At 50.0% G+C, this 16181-nt stretch overlaps 1 protein-coding gene and 1 long non-coding RNA gene across 2 annotated transcripts in view; both read left to right on the top strand.

The window, feature by feature from the left end:
- The window catches only part of LOC143363226 (mitochondrial inner membrane protease ATP23 homolog), a 124248-nt gene that overhangs the window by 50040 nt on the left and 58027 nt on the right, over nt 1–16181 (top strand). The gene's annotated exons all lie outside the window — the stretch shown is intronic.
- On the top strand, nt 7809–8642 carry LOC143363216 (uncharacterized). Its single transcript, XR_013083774.1, has 2 exons — nt 7809–8031; nt 8179–8642. It is a non-coding gene; the product is annotated as an uncharacterized LOC143363216 (long non-coding RNA).

The raw sequence follows: 16181 nt of genomic DNA, 5'->3' as shown, positions 1-16181 counted from the left end.
TACTATGTTTTGAAGTTTTAATGGTATTTTTGTTAATACTTCCCTATAATTAAAGCATAAATCAAGCACACGTCTGAAATACTTTCACTATATTGGATATTCGGCAACAAGTGGGGGAAAATGAAACAGACACATGTTCTCCATGACAATGTAAGACAAAAATGAAGAATAAAAATTGCGATTCTGGCTTCGTTTTTTAGTTATTAAGAATTAAAAAACTGCCTGAAATGCTGCAACCCGTCCAATAAAAGTTTACGTTGGGTAGGCCGTGGATGCGGCCAACAGTCACGTATCAAATGACAGATATATGTTTACCTCGGTTGTTATTTGGCACCACAGCGAGGTTAATATGTTTTAGGCAGCTATTAGATTAGGCCACTGGTGGCGTAATCAAGATGCTCCACCTTTGGCTCGGCACGTCTTGGGACATTTAAGCAAATAAAACCTATTAGACTACGGTAACTGTTGCCGATCTGGTTAGCGATCGCAGAACTGAAGATTGCAGCAATAAAACTGTAAAATTAAATCCGTGGAGTTCAGTCGTGATGCCATTTTCCTTGTACAATAGCACAACGCAGCGTTGCATCGACAGCGGGAAATAAACGCGTTTCTTGTTACGGTAGAACCATCAGTGGCCAATTTATTAAAGCCCTTCAATTCGGTGATGCCATTAGTTTGTACCCGATGTTGTGCCACCAGTAAAGTGAAGCCCAGTCTAATAGCGGCCGTAAGGATCCACAAATTAATCGTTGGACGACATTGATTTAATATCCTCCCTATGGTATTATCGAGTAGGGGAGGGGGAGGCGATCAATATTTTTTCACATTACGATCAGGCTCACATAAATAATTTACATACGAACACTATAAAATTGTTTCTATATATTCATTGTCTCCACAAATGTTGCATGAAATTCTCACAAGTTCAAAGTATTCATAAAAGATGCGTATATGCAACATGACTGCCGGAATCGCGCACAACCAATTCGCATTTTATGCACAGAAAATAAAATGTATGTACGTCAAATTAATGTGACGTCTATAAATGTACCGACGTAGAAAACACTGTAGTCCAACGTTTTAATAAAATGTGTTTGCGTAAGAGGAATTGTGCTTACACATTTCTTTACGCGGATACGCGGCGGCGTTCGCCACACGCCTAATCGCTTATTTTGAAAAATCGAACCAACTAACGAGCGCTTACGGGGTCACGATTTACCCTGAAAAACCTCGGCAGAACACTAGCTCGTGTGCAATGGATCTTTTTCCGAGTTAGGGTCGATGCATACCTTTTTTTTTCTTGGGAAAATGCTTTTCGCATGCCTCGACTCCATGGGGGAAGCCGGGGTTATGTGAGACTATATCTGGGGGGGGGGGGGATCCCCAGAGACTACCCACTAAAAACCCACGCCCACCTAAGCTAAAGGGGAGGTGCCTGGATCACGCGAGTACTCAACAGGGCATCTCCCAGCTAACATACTACCCGGGGAGAGGGTTAGCCTCCTCCATAGCCTACACTATAAGACCCCGGGCGGAGGGACCCTCCCGGTGTCCCCATCCCTGGAGCCTTCGGATTGGGCTTCTCGAGCCCCAGCTCGGTCCACCCACAACTCCCGGAGTCTTCGTGCCCCGCTCGGGGCCGGTATCCCGAAGGAAACAGCTCCGGTCGAGGCAAGAAGACGCCGCCACCGGAAAGAAGGGCCGTCGGAGACGCGATCCGGCACGCCCCGACCCTCCCTACCCAAAACCCCCACGGATCCCTCTCCCCTGTTGGGGAGGGACGGACCAGCACCCCCCACACCGAGAATACTCCCGGGGGGTGTCGCCCTATCACGGGAAGAGCTATGCTCCCCCCCGGGGGCCCGGGTCAGGTCGCATCCCGGGCCCCCAAATCCTCCGCCCCCAATGGTGGGGGTACATCATGGCGCTGGGAGTCCCGCCGTGCCGACCCAACTACGCCCCCCTCTCCGGGGGCGCCAGTAGACGCGGGGGAGACCCCCGCGCCCTCCCTTCCCTCGCCACGCCCCTCGTGGGGGGCACACGTCTGGCCGACACTCCTGGCCGAGCCCGGGTCACGCTCCCGGGCCCCCTCGGCGGCCTCCTTCTGCAACATAACGTCCTCGCAGAAGGAGACCACCGCTATCCACGACCCCTTGCTGCCGACCATGTGGTCGATTACGGCCGCCAGCGAGAGGTCCCATCCGCCCACCGCGGCACTCAGGACACGACGCGGCCCTGCCCATGCTGGGCATTCCTCCAACGTGTGCCGCGCCGTGTCGACATCTTCGCCGCAGTGGTGGCACTGCGCAGTCGGCTGCCGCCCCATCTTGTGCAGGTACTCTCCGAAGCAACCGTGGCCGGAGAGCACCTGCGTGAGGCGGACGGTCAACCTTTCCCGCCTCCTCCACCATATATCGAATATGGGCAGGAGGGCCCGGACAATCGGACGCGCGGAGGACGCCAAAAGGGCCCTCCACTCCGCGAACATGTCCGTCCCGGCCTCGATTCTGAGCCTCCTCCTCGCGCGTGAGGTCCACCCCCGGCGGGCGGCGGAAGAAGCGGGCGATATGGTATAGCTTCGCCCGCTCCGCCGCCACAACATGGAAGGGTGGAACCACGGCGAGGAGTCCCGCCGCCTCGGCGGAGATGGTGCGGTAACCCCGTATGGTCCGCAGAGCTAGTCGGCGCAGCACTCTTTCCAAGAGTGCTTGGCTGCGCCGGCCGACCGCGAGGGAGCGGTGCCATACGGGTGCCCCATACAGGACGATCGACCGAACCACCTCCATATAGAGGCGGCGGACTTTCAACTCAGGCCCCCGATATTGGGCAGCAGCCACGCTAAGGCGGCTGCCGTCCTCTCCAGTCGGGGGGCGAAGAGCTCGAAGTGTCCTTCGAATCGCCAGCGGCCGTCTATGACCAGGCCCACGTTCCTCATCCTGGGCCCGATCTCGACGGACGTTTCGGCGACGCGAATCCAGAGGTCCTGACCACGGGGTGGCCGCCACGACCGAGACGGTCCGTATAACCACACCGCCTCGGTCTTTGCGGCGGCCACGGTTAGCCCCATTCTTCGGATTCGCCCGACCACGCAGTCCAGGGCAGCCTCTCCCAGGTGCCTGGTCACCCTCCAGTCCCCCCGGCATAAACCAGGGTGTCATCCGCATAGCAGATGACACCCGTATCCGGGGGGAGGATGACCCGCAGCACCGCGTCGTACGCCAAATTCCACAGGAGCGGCCCGAGGACCGACCCCTGCGGGACGCCGCGGTGCGTCTCCCTCGAGTGCACGGTGTTGTACCGGCCAGTGAACACCACCTCTCTGCCGCGAAGATAGTCGCCGACCACCTCCCGGAGATAAGGGGGCACCTGGAAATGGTCCAGCGCCCCCATTATCTCCGTCCAGGGCAGGGCGTTGAATACGTTGGATATGTCTAACGACACAGCGATCAACACCCCGCCCCGAGCGACAGCTCGTTCCCGGAGGAGGCGCAAACGCTTCAGCCCGTCAATAGTCGTGCGCTCCCTCCGGAATCCATACTGGCAGTCGCTCAGGTCAGGACCACCCCGCGACAGATGCCCGACGAGGCGGGCGGCAATTATTCTTTCGAACAGCTGGCCCGCCTCGTCGAGTAAACACACCGGCCGGTATGCAGAGGGAGACTCTGCGGGTTTTCCCTCCTTGTGGAGGAGAACCAGGCACGCACCTTTCCAAATCGTAGGGAAGACCCTCGGGAGACGCTCCTGAACGTCGAGGCGAGGACCTCTAGGGCTAAGGCCGCTACACCACCTGGAACCCCGTCAGGGCCGGGGCCCTTCTTGCCCCCAGCCGGCAGCTCCCGGACGGCCGGGTACAGCTCCCAATCCTTGACCCGGAAGTCGTCCGACCATCCCATGATCGGATCCGGGGCGCGTTCCCACCTCCCCTCCTCCCTATCACTGAGGGGGAAGAGGGTATCTACGACGCGCTCCAGGAGTTCCGGGTCTAACCTCTCCGTGACCGGGGACGCCCAGGGGTGGAGCTTCCCAAGCACCGCCTTGTACGGGCGTCCCCATGGGTCGTCACGGTGGGTGAGCAGGAGCTTATCCCAGGCCTTGGCCTTAGCAGCGGCTATCGCACGCTTGAGGGTCACGGCCGCCGATCTGTACTCCCTGTACAGCTCGGCGACCCTCGGCTCCGCGTCGCCGCCCAGAAAATGGCGGAGACGGGTGCGGGTGTACCGGCGGCGGGCTCGGCCGGCCGAACTGCGTAATTCGGCCAGCTCCCTCGACCACCAGTAGACTGACTTTCTTGGGGGCTGAGCTCGGACTCGGGGCATCGCCACGTCGCAAATCATTTGCAACGCCCCCTCTTCTACCCCGCGCTCCCTGGCCGAAGGCCAGGCGGAGTCGATAATCACGGCCCTCAGTAGGTCCCCGTCCAGTCGTTTCAGCGCCCATCTGGGCGCCGACGGGGTGCCACGTCGGAGGGGCGTGTCCACCGACGAGTCCGAGGCCACCGCCACGTCCATCAGGACGTAGCAGTGGTCCGACAACGTTTCACCATCCCAGACCTGCCAGTTGGACACACGGTCGACCAGCCGTTCTACCTCACGCACGTAGGCACGGAGGCCCGGTTTAATAACCGGAGCTCCATCTCCTCCGCCCAGTCTTCTAGGTCTCCACCTCGGGCGCTGGTCCCGGTATTTCCCCAGGTGGTGGACCTGGCATTCAGGTCCCTCGGGACCAGCAACGGACCGGGTATATATGGGGCTATCATAAGCCCCAGCCGGTCCAGGTACATCCCGAGTTCGGCGGAGCCACAACTGGCTGAGTTGTAGCACCCCACGACCAGAAGCCTTCCCCACTTCACCATTACCACCCCCCTGCCCCTTTATTCGTTCCTGCTCCTTTGAGGCTGGCCTTGCTCCCCGCATTGTGGCCCGCTGGCCTCCCCAAGGCCGCGCAGATCACGCGGTGGGGCGGAGCCTTACACTCCACCGCCCGGTGGTTCGCATCCCCGCAGCGGTAACAGTGATCGCTGCGGTCGACCTCTGCAGTGCATCGCTACCGGACATGGCCAAGGGCCAGGCAGCGGAAGCACTGCATCGGCCGTGGAGCCAGTACCACCACCTGGGCGGTAGACCGCCCCACGCGCACCTTCCCGGCCTTCTCAATGGCCACGGCCGCCAATGGACATGGACTCGGCGGTGCAGCCCCCGACTTTCGCCACCGCCTCCACCACCTCCTGTAGTGTCACAGAGACCTCCAGGCCCGTCAGGCGGAATTCTGCCTTTTTGACGGGCCTGGACACCCTGACCTCCACCCCCCCCCTCCCCAGGACGGCGGTCATCTTGGCGGCCAAGGCACCCGCCTTGGGGCCTCCTTCGGCACCAGGAACCTCAATAATGAGGCCCCCACTTACCGCCCACTTCCAGTTCAGGGTCCCAATGCAGAGGGCATCGAGATCGATGCCCTGGCGGGCCCTCCTGACGGCCTCCTCGTAAGAGGCCCTACTCCCATCTGGGACAGCCAATGTAACTGCCGCCGATCGGGGAGAGGCCTTCACTTTGGCCGTTGCTTTTCCGCACTTCGAAGCTGCCGCAGCCTTTGCCCTCCTGCCCAGGACCTTCACCCAGATTCCCCCATTTGAGGTACCCGGCGCTGGCGCAGGGGGTGGAGCTGGACGGGGGACCTTCGACGAAACGGGCGCGGCCGGAAAGGCAGCAGGGGCGCTTCCCCCCCCCCCCCCGCGGCATTCCCGCCCTTCTTCTTCTTCTTCTTCATCTTCTTGGCCCCTCCCGCCACCGGGGCAGGGGCCGGCGTCGGCGGCGCTGGCAAGGGAGCAGGCGTCGGCAGCGCTGGAGGCACGGGAGGCGGCTGATGGTGGGCCCCATGCGTGCCCGCGGCCGAGGCAACGGCCACAACTGCGCGCCGCAGCTCCACCCGCATCTCGTCGTCGCCGATGGAGCTCAGCCCCGCCTCCAGAAGCGCCTGCATTTGGGTCATTGCGCCCACCGCCGTGGTGTCCCCGCCGGTGCTGGGGGCAGGGATTTCCGGCCGGGGGGCAGCGTTGCGCAGCCGCTTCATGGCCAGCAGCGTCTCACGGGTCTCCCTCAGCTCCCTCTCGAGGGCCGCACACCTCTCCCGTAGCGAGGCTTTAGCGGGTCGGAGGGGACGGGGCCGGCAGCGGGGTGTCCCCCCTGGATGCCACGCAACTCCAGCTCCCGCACAGACTCTACGATGATGCGGGAGGAGTCCTTTAAGGCCTTTTGATAGGTACCCTTCAGGTTCCCGCATCTGCCCGCCATATCCCCGATCCCGAGGCCATGCTCCGCGATCAGGGCGGACAACTCCCCCGGGAGGAGGCTTCGGATCTCCGGTCGGGGTAGATTCCCGGATAGTGGCCGTTTATACACCGACGGGGTCGGCGAAGTCCTCCCCGAATCCAGCAGGCTCTTCCTGTTCCCGCGGGCAACCGCCGAGCGGACCGACATCCGGTCATCTTCCAGGTCGGGCACCGGGGTGTTCTCCTCCCAGAACGGGGCCTGAGCGCGGCCTCCGGTCAACTAGGGCCAGGGGCAACATATTTGTTTACCCCGATCCTTGGTGCTTCGTTAGGAGTCGGGTTGGAAAGGGTGGATCAGATCGGTGGTGGAGAAAGTTTGAGTGGGTGAAAATAAAACACTGGTTTAATCGGGGAAGCCGGGTTTCTGCGACGTCCAAGAACTATTTTAATATCCACTTACTCGCGGTACAAAAACTGGAGTTAACACTTCGTTTCGTCGGAAAGACTCGTGATTATCGCTTCAGAAGCACGATTAGCTAAACTTGTTGTGAAAAATCAATCCGGAGCGTTACGAGAGTCACGACAGACAGAGCCGGCTCGGTGTCCTCGCGGAATATGTGGGTATCCCCACCATCCTTTCCTACTTAGGAGCTCGTTAGAACTCTTTCAATTTGAACGCAAACGGTAACGGCAATAACCCCGGACGAGGCGGTACAACATTGCTTTGAACGTATGTACAACCGCGTCAAACATATTTGATGGTGCAAGCACCACCACTCCCTCCACTCCCGCTTCCGGGCATGGTGACCCCTCCACAACCTCTTCAAGATTTGTCCGAGGCACGTCGTTAATTATATACATGGTTACATAATCGTGCCTGGTTACTACGCCCCCATTTCTGGGGGCGCCTCAGTCGATACCCTTAATACTACGAGCGGAAGGGGTTGTCCACCGGGGCAGAGCCGCTTGCCCCGGTAAGCCTAGATACAATGGGAGGTCGGCAGGTATCCCGAGGTTGTACTACGCTCATGAGCGAGTGCATCCACCGCCCACCACCGGCGCTTACTCCGAGAGTTTCCCATCGCCACGTTACGATAGCTTGGGATAGAGACTTTTTATAGAGGTTTATCCTTCTCGCAGGCCGGCCGATTAAGGCAAGCCCCCCGTTCCGGTAAAACATTATCACCGGTTTACGGTATGGGGTCCTGCGGCGACCTCCCCGGTCGTTCGCAGGACACATTGAGAGCCCGCGGTTTTCATCCCTCCGTGTGAGCCTTACCGGCATGGGAGGCCCTGCCAGGATCCGAAGATCCCGCCGGCATCGCCTCACACATCAGTGGGACTACTTCCCGCGGAATGCCCCTCGCTCCGTTGGCAACAAACAACTATGTGTGTTCCCAGGGTCCACCACGAGGAGGTGGAGCGAGAGGACTTTAGACCTGTGACATCCCTCAAATAGAGAGAACGGCTAGACAGATGGTCCCACTGTAGAGGCCACAGGTCTTCGGACCCCAACTGAGAGCAATCCTCGACATCGCACAACATTCATCTACAACAGACAACACAGTGGTTCTCACTCAAGTCCCATTCACGCGTCTCACGCATACCTCGTTCACTGTATGCATTGACTTTTCTCAACATAGCTCCCTCAGTGTATCGACAACAAAATAAAATAATTACCCTCTTTGGTTTTCTTTAAACGCATTCATTCAACTTCCTTTAAACCCATCCCCTTACAGCAGAATACATGTTTCGGCTTGCATAAAGTTTTGGTTAACACATCTGCTATCATTTTCTCTGTTGGTAGGTATTCTAAACTAAACTCATTTTTTTTAAATTACATCTCTTACAAAATGATACCTTAGATCGATGTGTTTTGATCTCGCATGAAAAACAGCATCTCGCGCGAGTAGATTTGCACTTTGATTATCATTAAACATCTTAATATCTAGTTTTAATTTAAGTTCTTTATGGAAGTTCTTAATATGTATAGCTTCTTTGGCTGTTTCCGCTATTGCCATATACTCAGCATCTGCCGATGACATCGCTACAGTCTTTTGTTTTTGAGATTTCCACGAAATCGCAGCATTGCACATTATAAAAACATATCCAGTATATGATTTCCTATCTGTTACATCGGATCCCCAATCTGCATCAGCGTACCCATTTATTTCAAAGTTTCCTCTTTTATAAGTTAAACCTAAGTTAGACGTTTGTTTTACGTATACCAAAACTCTTTTTGCTGCAATCCAATGTGCTTTACTGTACGCTGATGTAAACTGAGCTAAAAAGACTACTCTATTCATTATATCCGGTCTCGACACTACGGCTAGATACATTAATGCACCAATTAGTTCCCTGTATGGAACATCACAGTTATTTACCCCTGAATCAAACCTCTCATTGATATTAGCAGGCGTATTTTCATTTCAAATCTATTCAAAAATATCTTTAATGTATTTTCTCTGAATTAATGTAATTTCGTTTTCCTTTCGTACGATTTCAATACCTAGACAATATCTTGCTTCTCCCATATCTTTTATTTCAAATTCTTCTTTCAGTCGTTTCTTAATTTCTGCAATCCTTTCGACATTATTTCCCACAATCAAAATATCATCTACATAAACTAGGATTAATATTAATGTGTAACGGTTGCGTCTCGCTTGCGTGAGGCGCGAGCGAGGCGCGCGGTCCCTCCCCTGGATTCGCTCAGCGACCAGGGTCCGGCGGGGAGGGAGAAGGAAATGGTTTAATGAAGCACGATGTGTCTGGTGGTAAATAAACTGATTTATTGCTAATTAGTATGTGTAATATGAGTGAAACCAAAGAATTAAATGCTGATAAGTGCGATATACTGAAGAAAATAATAATACTGAATAAACGTTGAGAAAGATAATTTGTACAGAACGGAGCGGTCCGTGGGCTATCCACCCGGATTTCCCGACGGTCCGGCGACGGGCTGGTGAAGGCCGGTCGTCTCTCCCCGGGCCTATTGACAGTTAAATTACGAGCGGTCAGTGGACCGTAACGGTGGATTCTGACGCGGGTGGCTTATCACTAACTAAACGGTCTATTCTACGCGAAACTATAATCTACGGTAACCGCGGGACGCCGGCACGGTTTCTCGAGTTTCGACGGTGTACGCGGGGAATACGCGACGCGGGCGAGACGTGCTCGCTAGAACGGTGCCTGCCGTCGGACGTCCTCGGCGCGGTCCGGGTACGGTCGCGACGCGTGTAGAGGACGCGGTGTGCGGGGAGCGCGGGCGAGCCGGACTCGCTAACGTGGTTCTGATTCGGGCGCTCTCGGCGCGGTCCCGAACTCTCCCGGTCCTCGAGGTGGTGTAACCGCCGCGGCCCAGCGAACGATAGTGAATCGGTTGTTTCCTGGGGCTGGGCACGCGGGGCGCGGAGAGGAGAGGGTAAGGAATCCGCGGAACCCCCCCCCCCCCGTCGTCCCCGCCCGACCGCGGCTCGAGCACGTAGGCACAGACGTAAACCTAATGCCTACGGCCCGAAACCGGCGAGGGCGCTCGTCTCCGGTAGTATACCGAGAGGCGAGCTCCACACGCTGCTGCGGCCGATCGACGACTAACGTGCGGAGCGCGACGCTGGATCCCTGAGGGGAGAGCGGGACGCGGGAACAGGTCCAGGTGGTGGGGATGACGGTCCGGAGTGTCGTATCCTCGGTGCTCTGAAAAGAGCAGGCCGGTGATCGACTGCCTCCCAGGATCCTGGTCGCGGTCTCGGTTTCGCGTAGGGGACGTAAACCCACTTACGCTCTGCCGATTCCAGCGCCTCGTCGTGTTCGCCCGATAGTATACCGCGGCTAGCACGAGTTGGCGCGGCTGCGAGAGGATCTGGGCCCGGGTGTTCACCCGAGAGCTGCTCCAGACCAACTCCGGCTTCGGCTGGTTCCGTCGCGATCTTTATAGCCCGAACGCGGACCTCGTGTGCTCGTTCGCGAATCTTCGGCACACGGTGATTGGTCCGCGCTCGGGCTGGATTCCGCGGATTGGCGCGCGGCTATCCCGCACCGGTGATTGGTGCGGGCTAAGGTACAGAACGACTCGCAACGAGACACATACGTCTCGTTGCAAATGTATTCTTATCGTTAATAAAATATATGCACGGATCAGAATTACTCTGTTTCAGACCCAAATCTTTTAATTTAGAATCCAATAACTTATTCCATTGACGACTTGCTTCTTTTAGACCATACAATCCCTTCTTTAATTTACAACAATTTTGTTGTTTATTTCGCATATCCTTCAACATATTAATGGCCTTGTTTCTAATATTACCCTTTTCTTTCTCCATTATATAATTTAGAAAACTTTCTAAAAACTCCGGCACTTCCATATATATTTCCTCATCTAATTTTCCATTTAAGAAAGCAGATGCTACATCCATCTGATGTATAATCAAATTATGTTGTACCGCTAAAGCCATCAATATTCTAAAAGACTCTAGTCTAGCAACAGGCGCAAAAGTTTACTAACCTAGCTTTTCTCTTATAAATTTTGCCGCTACTATTAACCTTGTTTGCTAACACTATTCTACAGTCAATAATGTTTTTATTTTGTGGTCTTTCAACTACATCCCACATATCATTCTTAATCAAACTTTTGAACTCATCTGCAATTGCTTCACACCAATTATCCTTATCTTTACCTTTAATTGCTTCATATAGATTTATCTCCGCATAATTCGCAATCGCATCTTCAAATGCCTCATTATCGTCGTCGCATGCGTCAATATCATCTGCTGTAGTATTTTCTTCGACTTCAATATTTGCAGTTGTTCTGTAGAATTTCTTCGGCCTCCCTGGTTTGCCAGTGCGAATTAACTTTGGTCTTCCTGGTAACCTTCTCTCCAAATTGTCACTTCTTCCTTCATCCTCATCCATATTTTGATTTTCATTTACAGTGTGCTCATCCATTTCTTGAGTTTCATTTATTTCTTCATTAATTGGAAATAATATGTCTATTTGTTCACAATCCATATTTCTCTCTTCTTCAGTAATGTTCTCATTTGGACTTGCAATTACTAATTTATCTGCTTCATTTATGAATCTTACATCTCTCGATACAATGACCTTTCCGGTTTTTGAAATGTATACTCTGTATCCCTTTGTCTGTTCAGAGTATCCTACTAGACTACCTTCTATTGACCTTTCTTCCAATTTTCCTCTTGACACAGTTTTATTTACTACAAGGGCTTTTGTTCCAAAAACTCGCAGATGATTTATATTGATCTTTCGATCAGACCAGAGCTCATATGGTATTTTACCTTCCAATGAATTCGTAGGGCATCTATTCCTTATATAATTTGCTGCCATCACAGCCTCTGCCCAAAAACCAGGTGACACTCCCGATCTTATCATCATACACCTTGCCATGTTCAATAGCGTTCTGTTTTTCCTTTCGGCAATTCCGTTCTGTTGCGGCGTATGTGGAGCAGTTAACCTCCTCTGTATTCCACAGTCCCTTAAAAATTGGTCAAATTGATTATTACAATATTCTTTCCCATTATCTGTTTGTAAAAACTTAATCTTTCTTTCACATAGATTTTCTACCATCTTCTTGTATTCTAAGAACTTCTGAAACGCGTCACTTTTGTTCCTTAGAATATACACTTTACAATATCTGGAGTAATCATCAATGAATGTACAGTAATATCTTCCACCGCCCACGGATTGTTGTCGGAATAGTCCACATATATCGCTATGAACTATTTCCAGTTTCTTTTTGGCCCTTTCGTGTGACGACTTAAATGGTAGTATTGTCTGTTTTCCAAATGCACATGTACGACATTCTAATTTTTTAGTTCCACTTCCTGCACTTATATTTGCATCTTTTACCACCCGTACTAAATCTTTTTCATTTAAATGACCCAAACGTTCGTGCCACAGACGTAATTTTAAATCACTTCCACAAAAATTCTGAGCCATTTGTGCTTCTGGTTGTTTTATGAAGTACAAATTTCCAACCCTATTCGCCACCAACTTTACATTACCACCAATGTCTCTCACAGTGGCAACGTGTTTGTTAAAAACTACTTCATAATCTTTGTCGACTATCCGTGCAACTGAAACCAAAGGCTATAGCCGGTTTTGGGGGTCAAATCTGCCCTGGAAGGGATTTTATTCCAATTTGCGCCATTCGATAGCCTACCAAAAAAGATACCTTTCAACCAAGTTTTAGCCCTATAGCTCATCTGTAAGGGTAGTTATAGAGGAAAAACGAAAATCCAGTTTTTGGCCCATTTTCCCCATTTAATGACAATTTAAAATTCTGAAAAAAATCTGACACATTTCTGACACCAAACCGCATACTTTGAATCGTTTTCAGATTTTTCCGTTGCAAACTTTGGCTGTAAAAATCGAAAAACACGAAAAAAATCGAAAAAATGCAGATTTCATATGGAAATCGAAGAGACACTAGAACTGAATTAATTTAGCAATGAGATATTGTCCCAAGTATTATGCTCAATTTTTTTCAAATTCCTGCGATTGGTGCGTCGTAGTAGGAAAAAATAAAAACCACTTTTTTCGGCGTTTTTTCCGTGAAAAACTAAGTTATAATTACACTGTCCAACACCAAAAAAATTTTGCAATACCTGTTGGGTGATTCTTATACACTTTGTCATCCTAAAACCGAATCTGAAAGTAGAATTGCTCCATCACGCAACGTTTTCGAAAAATTTTGGTTTTTGTAAAAATGCCCGATTTTGATACGAAACGACGTGTTACGCAAAAACTAAATACGCGAGAAAGTTCAAATTTGAGTCAAGAGATAGAGGGGACTCTCCTCTACATATTCATATAGTCAATTATATTTTTACGTACTTCCTAATAGTTGTAAATGGTTGTTAAAGTTTGAAAATGTGCCGACGCGGGTACTTTGTACGCTCTATTTTTGTATTTATGTGAAAAATCCTTTATCTAGCAGGAATTTACTATACAGGAATGCATTCTACAGACATTTCTGGTAAAGAAACCATTCACGAAAAGTATTTGGTTCCCTTAATGTACGAGAAGGATCAGAAAATGTTAATTGACAGCGTGTGCGCGACGCGTTCGCGCCAGACGGCCATTGCAGCCTTTTCGCGACTCGCCAGGGCCGTCGCTATGCGTAGTCGACGTTGGTACCACTCAAGTATGTCTTTGCTTACTATGCTTAATTAAATACATTTTTTTTTGTCTTTTTGGGTGCCAATCATTACAAAAGATTATAAAAATACGAGTTATATTCACATTTCATTGTGGAAATGCTTAATAAAGAAAATTGAATACAAAAACTTACCCATTTCTGATGTAAACAAATTAAAAATGTTGCCGCCTTGCTTGACGTTTGTTCCTGGTATCCCGATTTTCAATAATAAGTGTCCAGCAGTAATCAGCAAGCATCCGCACATAAGTCTTTTCCTTTGTAACGTTTTTCCATTGTTGAAATATCTTGATGAAAGATTAATGCTGGAATTGTATTCCTTGTTTTGATTTTAAAATAATTTCGTCATGAATATGACAAAAACAGTCCGGCTGATTTATACACTTCCGCGAGATTTTATCGATTTAGTATAGAGCGATCTATGTCTTAATTATGTACTTCGATCAATAAAATCGAAAAAATTGTCCCATTTACATAGTGTTTGGACTTATTTTAATCGGAAGAATCTTGAATGTCCATTGGTATTACAATTACAAAAATAAGACAACAATTACTGAAAATAAAATTTTCCAGTCACCGCATTGCTGCGGTCAATTTTCTTTATTAAGCATTTCCACAATGAAATGTGAATATAACTCGTATTTTTATAATCTTTTGTAATGATTGGCACCCAAAAAGACAAAAAAAAATGTATTTAATTAAGCATAGTAAGCAAAGACATACTTGAGTGGTACCAACGTCGACTACGCATAGCGACGGCCCTGGCGAGTCGCGAAAAGGCTGCAATGGCCGTCTGGCGCGAACGCGTCGCGCACACGCTGTCAATTAACATTTTCTGATCCTTCTCGTACATTAAGGGAACCAAATACTTTTCGTGAATGGTTTCTTTACCAGAAATGTCTGTAGAATGCATTCCTGTATAGTAAATTCCTGCTAGATAAAGGATTTTTCACATAAATACAAAAATAGAGCGTACAAAGTACCCGCGTCGGCACATTTTCAAACTTTAACAACCATTTACAACTATTAGGAAGTACGTAAAAATATAATTGACTATATGAATATGTAGAGGAGAGTCCCCTCTATCTCTTGACTCAAATTTGAACTTTCTCGCGTATTTAGTTTTTGCGTAACACGTCGTTTCGTATCAAAATCGGGCATTTTTACAAAAACCAAAATTTTTCGAAAACGTTGCGTGATGGAGCAATTCTACTTTCAGATTCGGTTTTAGGATGACAAAGTGTATAAGAATCACCCAACAGGTATTGCAAAACTCGAAAAAAGTTTAATTTTGTTGGACAGTGTTATCGTCAAAATATATTATGTAATATTAAACATCCCTAAGTTCAGAGAAACATCGTCCAGACTTAAAAAATTGCGTAATACAAAAAACGACAATTATACTACGCAGGATATATCCCAATATTTCGAAGGAATTTTCGACGGCGCCGGTTGGTGCAGTAGCTATGGTCTCCGACTGCAGAACCGCTGAAGACTTTTTGGACCAGATTCGCATCCCGCATTGGGTGGCTGGATACGGGGGTGCCGTTAGCGTGCCTGGAACTTGCCGGGATCGGCGCGCGCGAAAGTCGTTAAAATACGAGTTTCCCGTCGATTCGGAAATTCCTCGGGGAGCGCTTCCTAACCTATCGAACCGTCGTTCTATTCGCGGTAGCGTTGTTTTGGGGCAGTCCGGTCCCTTCGCTCTGTTGCCCTGAGCGGTAAAGTGGCGATGCAATATTTGCAACGTCACAAGCTATATTGCGTAAACCCATTAGTGGAAACGCTCGAACTAGAGGAATGACTTGTTCCTCTTTACGCCAATGACTGCGGGGTCGTCCTGCCCCTCGATGAGGATTAAGATTCCGCAATATAACTTCATGGTCACCAAATTGTTGATGTAGTCGTTAGAAATCGCGTCGATCTGGAATTTCTGCTGGACGTAATCACCTTCCATTAATACGCACTACATTTATATATATTTCCCGAGCTAACACGCAGTTCCCTGCTGCTTCGTCAATAGCACGTAACATGTGCCGTAAATTTGAATATTTTCTGGATGGCATGTTTTTCAATCGCTTGCTTACGATAGACTAAATCGTCAATATTAGCCGCGATAATGAATCGCGAGAAAAACTATCAGCTATATGGTCGTAGTCGTCTCAATCAAAATATTTCGCATGACAACATTCGACGGGTACCATCAGTAAGCTATCTCGTTGGGTATGAAATTATCAGAATCATGATACTCCTATTTCCTGAACTACAGAATGACATAAAGAAGCTGCAAAAATTATAAGAAATGCAACATCATTTTTTAAGAGAACGGTTGAGATGCGACCCATGGTTTCTTTCACAAAATTGATCCTTATGACCAGTAGAACACGATTAAACAAAAATTTTAGTTTTTTGACCTTGATTTTCAAGGTCAAGGTCAATTTTGCGGGGACTTTTTTATGGCAATTTCCACCAAATCGTAGGTGTAGAATCACGCTTTGGTGGCCGTGACATATAATTTTGTGACACCCTGTACAATATCCGACAAATATACACTGTTTCCCTTTTTCTTCCAACTCTGTCCTTTCATGTCGAGGAATGTGCATGAAGGCTCTACATCCGAAAGCTCGTAGATGTCTCAGATCTACCTTTTTGTTTGTCCACATTTCAAAAGAGGTTTTGCCTCCAATGGCTTTCGTCGGAGACCTATTTTTTAAGTAAACTGCTGTTTTTACAGCCTCTTCCCAA

The sequence above is a fragment of the Halictus rubicundus genome, unplaced genomic scaffold (genome assembly GCF_050948215.1).
Source record: "Halictus rubicundus isolate RS-2024b unplaced genomic scaffold, iyHalRubi1_principal scaffold0028, whole genome shotgun sequence".
Classification (NCBI taxonomy): Eukaryota; Metazoa; Arthropoda; class Insecta; order Hymenoptera; family Halictidae; genus Halictus; species Halictus rubicundus.
This window is presented reverse-complemented; position numbering and strand designations above follow the sequence as displayed.